We start from the raw sequence: 879 nt of genomic DNA on the forward strand, positions 1-879 counted from the left end.
CGGCCTCCTCCCCTCTCCCCCCAGCCGTCGGGGGGTGGGGGGTTGGAGGGGACAGAGATCAGCGGCTCTGGCGACCCAAGCCCCTCAGGGAGGTTTCTGTCGGGTGCTGGTCCAGGGCAGTGAGTGTGTGCGGGATCCCAAGGGTCTCTAGGCGCCAGATGTAGGAGGGAGCTGGTCCGGCTGCGGAGGAGGCAGAGGAGGAAAGGAGGGCGGGAGAGAGGGAACGAGGAAGAGAGGGAGGGGTGGGCGCTCAGCGGCGAGCCCCGGGAGGAGGGAAAAGAGGGTGGGGGGACCGGGCTCCCGTCCCCATCTCAGCGAGAAAATGTAGAAAGCGACACAAAGCTTTTGAGGGTAAGGTCAGCAGCTCCCAGAGCCAGGCAGATAGACCAGCCCCCAGGAGGAGGGGTGGAGGGGAAATTGGCGCTCCGTTGTGCAGTGGTCGCCGCAGCGCGCTCTCGGCGCGGGGGAGATGGATGCCCGCTGCCTTCCTCCCTGCGTGGCTGGGCTGCAGCTAGGGGCGCAGGGCGGGCTCCTGCCCCCTCCCTCTTTCCTTGCCTGGCTGCCTGCTCCCCCCGGTGGCGGGCGCGCCTGCCCGCCTGCCCGCCCTGCTCGCTCCTTCTCCCCGCCTCTTGGAGGAGATGGCGGGGCCCCTGGACAGGGGCACGGGAACGCTGCTCGGTGCGGCTGCCGCGGAGCGCTGCGCTCCGGCTCAAGCTGGGGTTCCGCTGGGCTGCGCTCGGACTCCGGCTGCGGTGCTGAAGGGACAGCTCCCAGTTGTGGAGCCTTGCGGGGCCCGGCGGGGGTTCTCCGGGCTGGATTCGGTCTGCGGGGCCCTCGGGCACTGGCTCCGGTGCCTCTGCGCTCCGCGCTCCGCGCCCC

The sequence above is a fragment of the Myotis davidii genome, unplaced genomic scaffold (genome assembly GCF_000327345.1).
Source record: "Myotis davidii unplaced genomic scaffold, ASM32734v1 scaffold1363, whole genome shotgun sequence".
In the NCBI taxonomy this organism is placed as follows: domain Eukaryota; kingdom Metazoa; phylum Chordata; class Mammalia; order Chiroptera; family Vespertilionidae; genus Myotis; species Myotis davidii.